The sequence below is a fragment of the Mobula birostris genome, chromosome 12, assembly GCF_030028105.1.
Source record: "Mobula birostris isolate sMobBir1 chromosome 12, sMobBir1.hap1, whole genome shotgun sequence".
Taxonomy (NCBI): Eukaryota; Metazoa; Chordata; class Chondrichthyes; order Myliobatiformes; family Myliobatidae; genus Mobula; species Mobula birostris.
In genome coordinates, this window is record NC_092381.1 from 22,007,466 (window position 1) to 22,020,960 (window position 13,495).

Here is a 13,495-nt window from a genome sequence, read left to right on the forward strand (position 1 = left end):
CTGGCTTCACCTATTAGCTTCTAGCTTGCCTTCATCTCCCTACCCCACCCCCTCCAATTTCTTATTATGGCTTCTTCCCTCTTCCTTTCCAGTGACGATGAAAAGCCTCAACCCAAAACATCAACTGTTTATTCATTTCCATAGATACTGCCCAACCCAAGTTTCGCCAGCATTTTGTGTGTGTTGCTCTGGATTTCCAGCATCTGCAGGATCTTTTGTGTTATTGAGAACAGGAACTGGTATGTTATATTGAAGTTGTATAAAACTTTGGTAAGGCCTAATTTGGAGTACTCTGCTTAATTCTGGTCACCTACCTATAGGAAAGATGTCAATTAGAAGAAAAGATGTCAAAAAGATTGAAAGACTGCAGAGGAAATTTACAAGCATGTTGCCAGGACTTGGAACCTGAGGTAGGAAAAGGTTGAATAGATTAGGCCTTTATTCCTTTGAACATAGGAGAAGGAGGGAAGATTTGATAGAGGTATACAAAATTATGAGAAGTACACAAGGTAAATGCAAGCAGGCACTTTCCATTACGGTTGGGTGAGACTGGAACAAGAAGACATGGGCATGGGAAGTGTGAAAGGTGAAGTGTTAAGGAGAACTTGAGGGGCAACAACTTCACTCAGAAGGGTGGTGAGAGTGTGGAACAAACTACCAGTGGAAGTGGTTGATACAAATTCAATTTCAGCATTTAAGAGAAATTTGGATAGGTACATGATGTGAGGTTATGGAGGGCTACAGTCTGGAATGTAGGCCAATGTGACTAGGCAGATAAATAGATTGGCATGGACTAGATATGCTGAAGGGTCTATTTCTGTGCTGTAGTGTTCTGTGATTCTAGTAAAACAAGAGATTGTGCCAGTGTTTTTCATCTAATGATCTTGTCTAAGTGCACATGTGGGGTACTGAGTGAAGAAGACAGGCCTTAGCTGTGATTCCCAAGCAAGTGAGTATCATGCCCATTAACTTATCCGTGATCATTTGCAAGTTTAATCACTTGGGCAAATTCTCAGATGATGGCTAATATTTTTGGAGTTATTAAGTGACTTCAGCGGAGAGAAGGAGAAGAGAGAAAGGGAACAGAAAATACACTGCAATCCATTCTACTCATCTCAATCAGTCAACATTTGAGCAATAAAGAATGCTTCTGATTGGCACTGTTTAATTGTTAATTTGATTAACTGAAACTTGATAATATATTTAACCTAATAACATGGATTCCATGGGATGTTAAAAGCAAACATGATATTCCTTTTCTAAGAGTCAGAGTACAAAAGCTCAAGGCTAAGCTAACACGAGGAAATCTGCAGATGCTGGAATTTCAAGCAACACACATAAAAGTTGCTGGTGAACGCAGCAGGCCAGGCAGCATCTATAGGAAAAGGTATAGTCGACGTTTCGGGCTGAGACCGTTCGTCAGTACTAACTGAAAGAAGAGCTAGTAAGAGATTTGAAAATGGGAGGGGGAGATAGGTAAATCTCTTACTATCTCTTCTTTCAGTTAGTCCTGATGAAGGGTTGCAGCTCGAAACGTCAACTGTACCTTTTCCTATAGATGCTGCCTGGCCTGCTGCGTTCACCAGCAACTTTTATGTGTGAGGCTAAGCTAAACCATACTCTCCCCACTTGCCTGTCACCTTCCTCTGGTGCCCTTCCTCCTTCCCTTTCCCATTCTCTTTTATCAGTTTTCTTCTTTTTGAGCCTTTTAGGGATGTGATGTTGAGGCTCTATAAGGCACTCGTGAGGCCACTCTTGGAGTATTGTGTGCAGTTTTGGGCTCCTTATTTTAGAAATGATATAATGACATTGGAGAGGGTTCAGAGAAGATTCACAAGAATGATTCCAGGAATGAAAGGATTACCATATGAGGAATGCCTGGCAGCTCTTGGGCTGTATTCCCTGGAGTTCAGGAGAATGAGGGGGGATTTCATGGCAACACTCTGAATGTTAAAAGGCCTGAACAGATTAGATATGGCAAAGTTATTTCCCATGGTAGGGGATTCTAGGACAAGAGGGCATGAATTCAGGACCAAAGGATGTCCTTTTAGAACTGAGATGCGGAGAAATTACTTTAGTCAGAGGGTGGTAAATCTGTGGAATTTGTTGCCACGAGTGGCTGTGGAGGCCAAGTTATTGGATTTATTTAAGGCAGAGATAGATAGGTTCTTGATTAGCCAGGGTATCAAAGGGTATGGGGTGAAAGCAGGGGAGTGGGGGTGACTGGAAGAATTGGATCAGCCCATGATTGAATTACGAAGTAGACCCAATGGGCCAAATGGCCTACTTCTGTTCCTATATCTTATGGTCTTAATCTTTTCTGCCAATCATCTCCCTACTTCTCATTTCATCCCCTCTTCTTCCCCTTCCCTGTCACCTGACCACCTGCCAGCCGCACCACTTCTCAACCCCTCAACCTTCTTATTCTGGCTTCCTCCCCCTTCCTTTCCAGTCCTGATGAAGAGTTTCAAACTGAAATGTCGACTGTTTATAATGAACCATAGATGCTGCCTGGCCTGCTGATTTCTTCCAGTATTTTGTGTGTCACTCTGGATTTCCAGCATCTGCAGAATCTTTTCTCTTTGCGCAAACACGAGGAAATCTGCAGATGCTGGAAATTCAAGCAACACACATAAAAATCTCTTACTGTCTCTTCTTTCAGTTAGTCCTGACGAAGGGTCTTGGCCTGAAACGTCAACTGTACCTCTTCCCATTGATGCTGCCTGGCCTGCTGCATTCACCAGCATTTTTTATGTGTGTTGCTCTTCTCTTTGTGGTTAGGTTTCAGTTATTTTAGTGTGTATCTATTTCTGAGCATCACATCTTGCAAAGTGCCGTGAAATTGGTGAAGAGATTAGAAAAGATGGGAGAGAAAATTGCTTTCAACAGAATGCAAGAAGAAACTACTTAAATGTACATAAACATAAGTAGTACAGATGCTGGAAATCTTGAGTAACACAAACACAATGTAGGAGGAACTTAGCAAGTCAGGCAGCATCTATGGAGAGGATTTTCATCAGAATTGGAAAGGCAAAGGGGCAGAAGCTAGAATAAAGTGGGGGGAGGGGGAGCGTGCAAGTTGGTAAGTGAAGGGTGAGACCAGGTGAGTGGGAAATGGATATTAAGTAAGAAACTGGAAAGTGATAGGTAGAAATAGTAAAGTCCTAAAGAAGAAAATTGAATAACAGAAGCCAATGGACCATGAAATAAAGAGAAAGAAGAGGTAACCAATCTTCATGCCATCAGGTTGGAGGCTACCTAGACAGAATATGAGGTGTTGTTCCTCCGTCCTGGGTTTGGCTTCATTGTAGCCATAGAGGCAGACATGGACAGAGATGTTGAAGGTGGAGCAAAGCAATGATGGCGCTAAACGGCAGCTCCTTTGCTTGCATCTTCAGAAACAGCTCCATTTCCATCTTTAATATCTTTATCTTACGTTTTCAGGGTTCTTTTGAAGACCCTGACCTGGAGTTACACACTGACTACGGTTCTTTACAGGAATGGGATCCGCTCTCAGGGTTTCATAACCGGCCATTGTTGTTTGGCACGCCAAGGGCTCGGTCTAAGTACTTGGCTTGGCTTTGGAAGCCTAGGATCTTCGGGCTCTGGAGATGGGCAGATCAAGGGTTGGTGTCACGACAGGAGACTCGTGTTATCGGGGGATTCAGAATATCTGCAGCTGTGTGCCCAGAGATTTGTGATCTTTAGGCACAGAGTTCGAAAAATAGCGACATGGCGGACTTTTAACATCGTAAACCAGTTTGTTATGTCTCCCTGCTCGCTGTGAAAACAGACACCTCTTTCTCCCTTATTAGGGAGAAAGAGAGCCTGTGGTATGTCAAATACTGGGTGAAATGTGAGGTCTTTGGGATAACTGCAAGTTTGTGTCTTCGCTGTTGCTTTGCTCACGCTTGAGTGCTCAGTGGTGGGTGCTGATGCTTTTTTTTTGCCAGTGGGGGGGACTTTGGGTTCTAACATTTGACTGTTGCTCATTCTTTGGGGCACTCCTCTGTTTTCATGGATGGTTGTGAAGAAAAAGCATTTCAGGATGTATATTCTATACATTTCTCTGATATTAAATGTACAGTGGCATGCAAAAGTTTGGGCACCTCTGGTCAAAATTTCTGTTACTGTGAATAGTTAAGTGAGTAGAAGATGAACTGATCTCCAAAAGTCATAAAGTTAAAGATGAAACATTCTTTTCAACATTTTAAGCAATAATTTTTGTTTTGTACAATTTTAGAGTGAAAAAAATGAAAGGAGCACCATGCAAAAGTTTGGGCACCCCAAGAGATTTGAGCTCTCAGATAACTTTTACCAAGGTCTCAGACCTTAATTGGCTTGTTAGAGCTATGGCTTGTTCACAATAATCATTAAGAAAGGCTAGGTTATGCAAATTTTAAAGTTTTATAAATACCCTGACTCCTCAAACCTTGTCCCAACAATCAGCAGCCATGGGCTCCTCTAAGCAGCTGCCTAGCACTCTGAAGATTAAAATAAATGATGCCCACAAAGCAGGAGAAGGCTATAAGAAGACAGCAAAGTGTTTTCAGGTAGCCGTTTCCTCAGTTCATAATGTAATTAAGAAATGGCAGTTAACAGGGATGGTGGAGGTCAAGTTGAGGTCTGTAAGACCAAGAAAACTTTTTAAGAGAACTGCTCGTAGGGTTGCTAGAAAGGCAAATCAAAACCCCCGTTTGACTGCAAAAGACCTTCAGGAAGATTTAGCAGACTCTGGAGTGGTGGTGCACTGTTCTACTGTGCAGCGACACCTGCACAAATATGACCTTCATGGAAGAGTCATCAGAAGAAAGGAACATCTAAACAAGCTTGATGCATCTTGGAAGCAAGTCCTGTGGACTGATGAAGTTAAAATATAACTTTTTGGCCACAATGAGCAAAGGTATGTTTGGAGAAAAAAGGGTGCAGAATTTCATGAAAAGAACTCCTCTCCAACTGTTAAGCACGGGGGTGGATCGATCATGCTTTGGGCTTGTGTTGCAGTGAGTGGCACGGGGAACATTTCACTGGTAGAGAGGATGAATTCAGTTAAATACTAGCAAATTCTGGAAGCAAACATCACACCATCTGTAAAAAAGCTGAAGCTGAAGAGAGGATGGCTTCTACAACAGGATAATGAACCTAAACACACCTCAAAATCCACAATGGACTACCTCAAGAGACGCAAGCTGAAAGTTTTGCTATGACCCTCACAGTCCCCTGACCTAAACATCATTGAAAATCTGTGGATAGACCTCAAAGGAGCAGTGCATGCAAGACAGCCCAAGAATCTCATAGAACTGAAGCCCTTTGCAAGGAAGAATGGGCGAAAATCCCCCAAAAAAGAATTGAAAGACTCTTGGCTGGCTACGAAAAGCATTTACAAGCTGTGATACTTGCCAAAGGGGGTGTTACTAAGTACTGACCATGCAGGGTGCCCAAACTTTTGCTTCGGGCCCTTTTCCTTTTTTGTTATTTTGAAACTGTAAAAGATAGAAATAAAAAAGTAATCTTGCTTAAAATGTTAAAGAAATGTGTCATCTTTAACTTTATACCTTTTGGAAATCAGTTCATCTTTTACTCGCTTAGCTATTCACAGTAACAGAAATTTTGACCAGGGGTGCCCAAACTTTTGCATGCCACTGTACCTTTGAAACCTTTGAGAATGGGAAGTCTTACTGAAAATTAGAAAAATCGATGTTCATGCCATCAGGTTAATGGAAGCTAGAGAAATTGGAGAGCTTCATCAAGCACCTTGCTCTGACTGTCACAAAAGGTGGGATTCCCATTGGTTACCCATTTCAGTTCGACATCCCATTCCTATACTGACATCTGTCTGGGGCTTCTTCTATCGCCTCCCTCCCTTAACGAGTGGAGTGACATTTGCAATTTTCTAGTTCTCCAGAAACATTCCAGATCCAGTGATTCTTCAAAGGTTACTACTAATACCTCTACAATCTCTTCAGCTTCCCATTTCAGAAACAGGAGTGTAATCTATTCAATTTACCTAACTTCAGATCTTTCAACTTCCCGAGCATCTTATTGATAGCAATAGCGACTACACTCACTTCTACTCCTTTACTTTCTCAAACTCTCTAAAGGTAGCTGGAAAGGAGCCAGAGGTGTGATGAGAGAATCTTCAGAAAAGGAAATAGACAAATATTTCAGAGAGAGGAAGTTACAAGGCTTTTGGGAAAATCAGTTCATTAATAGCAACCTCCAATTAATTACCAGCAACAAACAGATGAATATGCGGCTGAAAAGACACAAAGAAGGAAGGCTTTAGATTTTTGGCTATTTGAGAATTAATGGAAGCCTGCAAATTTGACGTTGCTGAAACACAATGTAATGTTCGATAGGAATGGTAGTTCAACAATGCAGCTTACAGAGATTTCAGAGGGAACACGGAAAAGAGTTTGAAAGCGATACTGGCTAAATAAACAGTTACAACAGTGGGGAGGGATGACACGATAGCAATTACAACAAAAAAGACGATTGGTTGAAATGAGGAACAAAAATTCATATTTCTAGGAATTCCCCACAGGCCCTAAATCAGGAGGAAGACGATAGAGTAAATATGCGGGCAAGATTCTGAGGTAGAATTGCTATGTGGTAGAGAATAATTTATACAAGCACTGCACTAACTGAGACAGTCAGAAATTAAGGAAGTTGATGCAAAATTCTTGGAATGCATCACAGAGAATTGTTTTTTTTAGCAAGCAGTACATTGCAAATAGAAGACAGGAAGCAGTAATGGGCTAAGTGTTAGGGAATTAACCTCAGCAAACAGGAAGAGTGGTAACAGGAGAGCAATTTGAAAGCAGCAATCCCAATTCAGCTTAATACAGAGACAATAAGACATAGGAGCAGCAATAGGCCATTCAGCCCATTGGGTCTGCTCTACCATTCCATCATGCCTGATTTATTATCCATCTCAACTCCATTCTCTTGCCTTCTCCACATAACCTTCGACACACAGACTAATCAAGAACACATCAACCTCCACTTTAAATATACTCAATGACTTACTTGGCCTCCACAGCAGTGTGACAATAATTCCACAGATTCATCACCCTCTGGATAAAGAAATACCTCCTCAACTCTGTTTTAAGTGGATGTCCCTTTATTCTGAGGCTGCACCCTTGGTCCTAGACTCACCCATTATAGAAAACATCCTCTCCACATCCACTCTAGCTAGGCTTTTCAATATTTAATAGGCTTCAATAAGATCGCACCCCCTCTCCTCATTCTTCTGAACTCCAGCAAGTACAGGCCCAGAGCCATCAAATGGTCCTCATATGTTAACCCTGTCATTCCTGGGATCATTCTCATCAACCTCCTCTGCACCCTCTCAAATGCTAGCACATGTTTTTTAAGATAGGGGCCCAAAACTACTCACAATATTCCAAGTGCAGTTTGATCAATGCCTTATAAAGCCTCAGCGTTACATCCTTGCTTTTACAAACTAGTCCTCTCAAAATGAATGTTAACATTGCATTTCCTTTCCTTACCACCGACTCAACCTGTAGGGAATCTCTCAAGTCCCTTTGCACCTTGGGTTTTTGAATTTTCTCTCCATTTAGAAAATAGATTATACCTTTATTCCTTCTACCACAGTGCATGACAATAATACTTCCCTACACTATATTTCATCTGCCACCTCTTTGCCCATTCCCCCAATCTGTCCAAGTCCTTCTGCAGACTCCCTGCTTCCTCAACACTATCTGTCCCTATCTTCATATCATCGTGATTTAAAAAAAAATATACCAGGTTAATAACTTCTTTGCCATAGTGATCATAGGTTTGACCCTGAAACAATATAAGACTATTGAAGTTCCCTTGTACAATAAAATGAAGTCTTGACCTCAGAAACTACCTCACTATGACCTTGCATCTTGTTGTCTACCGGCACTACGCGTTCTCTGATCTTATAACAATGGAATAGAAGTCGCCCTTGTGCCCAGTAGCATGTAATTTCAGGCTTTTATATCTGAAGTGAATAAATAACTAAATATGGATAAAATCTACAGTATTCTGCAAAAGTCTTAGGCACATATATACTGATAGGGTGCCTCATACGTTTGCACAGTAACGTAGTAATTTTATACATTGCACTGTACTGCTGCAAAAAAAAAATTTCATGACATATTTGACTGATAATAAACCTGATTCTGATATGGGTCTCTATTGTTGACTGAGAGCGGGAATGACCTAATTCTGCCCCAAGGGATAAAGATTTTGAAATAGTATGGTTTTAAAAATATTTGAAGGGCAGTGCAACCTCAGTTTTGTTTCCACAAAGACTAAGGCAGTAGGCTGATCAGGAAAGTAACAGCCCATAAATTTGACGACACAATTATTGTCAGCAGGATCTCAGTTGGTGACAAGAAGGCATGCAGGAGTGAGACAAATTGGCTGGTGGAGTATTGTCGGGAAAAGAAACCTTGCACTCAACAGTGAGACGGAGAAATTGATTGTGGACTGCAGGATGGGGAAGTCAGGAGAACAGTCATTGTCAAAGGGTCAACAGTGGAAAGGGTGAACAGTTTCAAGTTCTTGGGTGTCAACATCTCTGAAGATCTATCCTGGGCCCAACATATTGATACAATTATGAAGGAGGCACATCAGCAGCTATATTTCATAAAGAGTTTGAGGAGATTTGGTACGTCACCAAAGATTCTAACAAATTTCTATAGATGTGCTACAGAGAACATTCAAACTGGCTGATTCACCATCTGGTATGGAGGCACCAATGACAAAGCTGCGGGGTTGTAAACACAACTGTTTGCAGTAGTCTCCCAACCACCAAGGACATCTTCAAATGGCAACTCTTCAAAAAGATACCATGCATCATTAAGGAACCCCACCAGCCAGGGCATGCCTTCTTCTCATTATTACCATCAAGGAGAAAGTAGATGCAACCTCAATATTTTAGGAATAGCTTCTTCCCCTCTATCATCAGATTTATGAACAGTCCATAAACCCAAGAATAGTACTGCTTTTTTGCACTACTTATTTTTTATATATTTCATATTGTAAGTTATACTTTTTTTTAAATGCTATCACAGATTTCACAACATATGCCAGTAATAAACTTGATTCTATTTTATGGGATCCCAAGAATGTGACAAATAGAATTAAAAATTTGGGAAATGAAAAAAAGAAATACATACAATGGCATACAGAGTTGTGTGCAATTGGGTTTTATGGGACTCAGTACTAGATTCTATATATTTGCATGGTGCATAATGTGGACTTGGAGGAAAGGGTAATGATCAAGATACCTGCCAATGATACCTAAAATGGCAGTGTAGCTGATGGTGAGGAAGTTGTAAGCTGCAGGAAGATGTCAATGAATGGTTGGGTAGTCACAAAAGTGGCACTTGGAATTCAAATGGAGAAGTAGTAAAGCATGAATTTTAAGGATGAAGAATAAATAGGTAGACAACCTGGGAGTTGCGTTCAAAGATATCTGAACTGGAAGATAAGGTGGAGCAACATCGTTAGCTGCTGGAAAGGCAAAACAAAAACAGAAAATACTGGAGACACCAAGCAGGTCAAGTTGTATCCCTGGTTGAAGAGGGAACCTTGTCCTGAAATGTCTGTTTCACTCCTCATGAATACTGCTAGATCTGCTGATTACTTCCAGAATTTGTTTTTAGGTTTACATAGATACGGTGGTTAAGGAGGAATCAGGACACATCTCTTTAGTCAGAGGCATGGAATATAAAATAAGAGATCATGATACAGTTAATTGGGACACAATGGGAGTAGTACATTCCAGCCCAATAAGGTGGCTGCCTCAATTAGCCCAAGATTTATGGAAATAGGTAAAAAGATATGAAAAAGACAAGCAACACACACAAAATGCTGGAGGATCTCAGCAGGCCAGGCAGCATCTATGGAAAAGAGTACAGTCAACGTTCCAGGCCAAGACCCGTCAACAGGTCCTGGCCTGCTGAATTCCTCCAGCACTTTGTGTGTGTTGCTTGGATTTCCAACATCTGCAGATTTGCCCTTGCTTGTGATAAAAAGAAAAGGACAAACTACCTTTTAACTGAGTAACAAAGTATGTATTTAACTGAAAAACAGAAACAAATTAGAACACTACCAATACTATTAGACTATTATAAAACTGTATTCATTCCTAATAGTTATTGGAGGATTTTAATGAGTATGCTGCAACCCTCATTTGATTGACTGTAAATGAACAAATCAGAGCAGACACGTTCATACAATGCCTCAGATGATTGTATCCTCCAAACTTCATTTTCATTGTAACATTCAAGTTGATTGTCGATACCTTCAATTTCTGCATAGTTCTTAACTGGAAGTAGTGGAATCATTTCATTTTCACCCATAGCCATTTTCGGTATCTCCAAGTCTGAATGCTTGAAACCGCAGTTAGCAAAACCGTTCCAAATTGTCTTCTTGCTTATTTCTCACTATCAGTAACAAAAATCGCTGCCTTTTAAACACAAACACATGTAACTAATGCTATTTAAAAAAATGTTTGCTCGAATCATGGTGATGATGCGATGTGAGTGTCTAACAGCCACGCAAGTGCATGTGACTGACACCAGTTATGAGCATACAGTTAAGAGTACTTGTCAAAGTCTGGTCATCACACTCTAGGAAAAATGTGTTAAACAATCGAGGTTGCAGTGGAGATTTATAAGGATATTGGCAAGACTGAATAATTATGAGGGGATATTACCTAGGCTGTGTTTGTTTGAGAAACATAGAAAACCTACAGCACAATACAGGCCCTTCGGCCCACAAAGCTGTGCCGAACATGTCCTTACCTGAGAAATTACCTAGGGTTACCATAGCCCTCCATTTTTCTGAGCTCCATGTACCTGTCCAGGAGTTTCTTAAAAGACCCTATCGTATCCGCCTCCACCACCGTCACCGGCAGCCCATTCCACGCACTCACCACCCTCTGCATAAAAAAACTTACCCGTGATATTTGCCCTGTACCTACTTCTTTGGAAGTAGTGTACTGAAAGGCCTAAGCAAGATGAACTACAACCAGCTTGCATTGGTGGAAACTTCATTATGTTGGAGGTACATCAATTTAATTGGTGGTTCATTAGAAGGCAGAAGAGGATGGGGAAAGAAGTCAAAAGTCACAGAGGCGTAGGGATCTGGAAGTCTATCTGATAGTGTGGCAGAGACAGAAACCACCACACTTAAAGCATTTCAGTGTGAGTACTTCACAAGCTGAAATCCACAAGGTTATAAGACCATAAGATATAGGAGCAGAAGTAGGCCATTTGGCCCATTGAGTCTGCTCTGATATTTCTTCATTACTGATCCATTTCTCCTCTCAGCTCAATACTTAACCCCATATCCCTTCATTCCCTGACCAATCAAGAATCTATCAATCTCTGTCTTAAGTATACTGTCCATGAAGACTTGGCCTCCATAGCTGCCTGTGGCAACGAATTCCACGGACTTACCACTCTCTGGAGAAAGGAATTCCTCCCCATCTCTGTTCTAAAAGGATGCCCCTCTATTCTGCAACCGTCCCCTCTGGTCTTTGACACTCCCACCATAAGAAACATCCTATCCACATCCACTCTATCAAGGCCTCTCACCATTCGATAGGTTTCAATGAGGTCATATCTCATTCTTCTAAATTCCAGTGAATGCATGCCCAGAGCCAAACACTCCTCATACAACAAATAGTTTAATCCTGAAATCATTTTCGTGAACCTTCTTTGAACTCTCTCCAGTTTCAGCGCATCCTTTCTAAGATAAGGGGCCCAAACCAGCTCACAATACTCCATGTGAAGTCTCACCAGTGCTTTATAAAGTTTCAACATTACATTCTTGCTTTTATATTCCAGTCCTCTTGAAATTAATGCTAACATTGCATTTGCCTTCCTCACCACAGACTCAACCTGCAAATTTACCTTTAGGGAATCCTGCACAAGGACTCCCAAATCCCCTTGCACCTCAGATTTTTGTATTTTCTCTCCATTTAGAAAATAATCAACCCTTTCATTTCTTCACCAAAGTGCATGACCATACACTTCCTGACACTGTTTGCCTATTTTCTTAATCTATCCAAGTCCTTTTGTAGCCTATTTCCTCCAAACTACCTGATCTTCCACCTATCTTCGTATCATCTGCAAATAGTTTGATATTTGACAGAGTCTTGATTGGTAAAGGGGTTCAGTTACAGGGAGAAAGTAGTGTCATGAAAGCAGTCATGATTGAATGGTGGAGCAGACTCAAAGTGCCGAATGCCTGAATTCTACTACTATATTTTATGCTCCCAGTGGCACCTTCTGCATATTTAATATGAAATACAGGGGAGCTTAGTTTCTAAAAGATAGCACAGGAATTAGAGGCTAAATACCTATACCATGCTGGCATTTCTCACAAAGTGGGGAATTAAAGAAGAATGACAAGAATGGCCAATCCCATGATTCTCAGGGGTCAACTATATAGCTATGCGAGCAGAAATCTGGGAGATGGCTGCCCAACAATTCTCTAAGAGAATTAAATACCAAATTCTCTTAGTTTAGTGTTGCTTAGAAAAATCCGGTATATTAAACGGGGCTAACCGGAGAAGTCTCAGGTAAGATCCTCATTAGCTACTCTAATCCAGAGTTGCAGCAGACACGAGTCTACAGTTCATCAAAATTATTTGTAAGGGAAGAATTAATAACGCTACAGCAGCTAATGGAAGTGTAAACACTGGCCAGGGCTAGGATCAGCCTGAGTTATGATATCTTCTACTTCCAAGAAATAAATAATCAATCAATACTCAAGTCCCACATTTGAGGTAGAGATACAGCATGGTAACAGGCCCCTGCAGCCGAACAAGCCTGTGCCACCCAATTACCCACAAGTGACCAACTAACCTACTAACGTCTTTGGAACATGGGAGGAAACTGAAGCACCCAGAGGAAACCCACACGTCATGGGGAGAAGGTACATCTCCTGACAGACAGTGGCGGGAATTGAACTGGTGCTGTAAACAGCATTACACTAACTGCTACACCACTGTGACACCGCATCATGTGGGGGGTAATGGTAACTCACTAATGTCACGGAACCAAGACCTTGGAGGAAGCTGGAATGGAGAATAATTAAATGTATTTGGATTTCTTTTGTTCAATATTTCATCCTATGCATTGCAGAACTGCAAAGATCCTTTCCAGTCACAAGAATGAAAAAAAATCATGTAATTCATCCATACAAATCATTTTATCACAAATGTATCAAATCTAATTCATTTATTATTATCTGAAGTGAAATCACAACTAATTATGGGCACATGATTTGAGATGGAAATTAACAGTAAACTAAGTATGACAATGAAAATTAAAAGAAAGGCTCAATGGAAAGCCATAAAACATGAACAAGTTAACTCTGCAGATTCTGGTCACAAACCAAACGAAATATGCCAAAATAGGGAGTGAAGGGGAAAAAAATGAGGAGGAAAGGGAAACGAGATAAGGAACATTGCTATCTCATGCAG

The 13,495-nt window shown here is 40.9% G+C and overlaps 1 protein-coding gene across 6 annotated transcripts in view; it reads right to left on the minus strand.

Moving 5' to 3' along the window:
• The window catches only part of LOC140205777 (ecotropic viral integration site 5 protein homolog), a 276,394-nt gene that overhangs the window by 47,046 nt on the left and 215,853 nt on the right, over positions 1-13,495 (minus strand). The window lies entirely within an intron of this gene.